This window comes from Cebus imitator, unplaced genomic scaffold (genome assembly GCF_001604975.1).
Source record: "Cebus imitator isolate Cc_AM_T3 unplaced genomic scaffold, Cebus_imitator-1.0 Scaffold61, whole genome shotgun sequence".
NCBI lineage: Eukaryota > Metazoa > Chordata > Mammalia > Primates > Cebidae > Cebus > Cebus imitator.
This window is the reverse complement of record NW_016107376.1, coordinates 4,433,694-4,435,457: the sequence shown is the minus strand read 5'-3', so window position 1 is coordinate 4,435,457 and position 1,764 is coordinate 4,433,694.

Below are 1,764 nucleotides of genomic sequence, written 5' to 3'. Positions count from 1 at the left end.
CACTACGTCTTCTCTTCCAGATCTTGTCAGCTGCACTATTCCAATCGCACTCACAGCAGATCCACAACTCCAAACCCCATTTCTGCTGGATTTTAATGTTGGCCTTCCACCAAGAACTTGCTGCAGTTGCGCCTGCTCTCTGAGTGCCTTAACTCTTTCGTCTTCTTTATTCTCATTTTGAGAGTTAGAGATGGAGAAACGAAGTTTCATTCATTCTCCCCGCAAGTGTTTATCAGTCATTATTATACACCAGCCACACGGTGCCAGGCATTGAAGTTCTGGCAGTGAAGAAGGCAGATGAAGTCCTCATCCATAGCGAGGTCACATTCTAATGGATTGATAAAAATCATGGAGCACTTATTATTTTACAATAATGCCTGCATTGCTGAATGCATTCCTTATGATATAGGTAGTGTGGTTATTGTCATGTACTAAAAAAGAGATGTTTGCTGACTCACGCAACGTCATGCAATTGGTAACTGATGGAAGTACCATTTAAATCCAGGGGCATAGCCTAGGCAACGAAGCAAGACCTTGACTCTACTAAAAATAAAAAACAAATATCTGGGCTTGGTGGTACGTATCGGTAGTCCTCGCTACTTGGGAGGCGAAGGCAGGAGTACTGCTTGAGCCTCAGAGATTGATGCTGCAGTGAACCATGATTGCACCACTGCACTCCAGCCTGGATGACAGAGTGAGACTCTGTCTCAAATACATACAAATAAATAGGTAGGGCACAGTGGCTCGTGCCTGTAATCCCAGGACTTTGGGAGGCAAGGAGGGCAGATCCCCTGAAGTCAGGAGGTTGTGACCCGCCTGGCCAACATGAGGAGACCCTGTCTCTACTAAAAATACAAAATTATCCAGATGTGGTGGCATGCGCCTGTAATCCCAGCTACTCAGGAGACTGAGGCAAGAGAATTGCTTGAACCTGGGAAGTGGAGGTTGTAGTGAGATGGGATCACACCACTGCACTCCAGCCTGGGCTACAGAGCGAGATTCTGTCTCAAAAAATAATAAAAACAAATGAAGCCAAGGACTTGGATCCCAGAACACTAGGATTCCTAATAGTTATAATATTGATAAAATTGTTCTTTTAGGGTTGATAAATACTATTCTATTTCTAGCTTTCTCTTTCCACTGAAAACACTGTATGATGCTTAAAATATATATCTGTAGTGTTTCCTTATTAAAATTCTAAAAGCAAAAGCAGGTTTTTCTTTTTTTCTTTTTTTTTTAAAGGAAAATGGTGCATTTGGCATTTACTAGCTGGTTTTGTACAGTCCATCACCTCTCTTTCTCATTTCTACGGTGAAGCTCTCCTTTCCTTCTTTTCTGCTTGCTCCTTTATAGAGCATCCAGGTGGGATGAACCCACCATCAACTCTATGGGTGGGCTCTGATTGGCATAAGCCAAACAACGTGCCCTGTTCCTTTGGCCACAATGATTGGTAGGGATAAGGATAGTGCTTCGGGCGTGAGCCAATCAGTGCCTGGCATTCAAATCACCACCACGACTGGTTCAGACTCAAATAGCAACTAGAGATTGTGAGAGGTGAGGTTCTCTTCCTCCTGGTTGCGAAGGAGGAGGTATGTACCCCAAAAGCTGCCAGCAGCTATCAGGAGGAGCGTGGAACGTGAGAGCAACACGGGTAAGTAGAGTCAGCCTTGTCATTGAACCACGCCTCATCTCTGCCTCGCTTCTGGACTCTTCAGTTATGTGAGTTATAAATACTCTTTATTGTATTTGTATAAGTCATTTTGA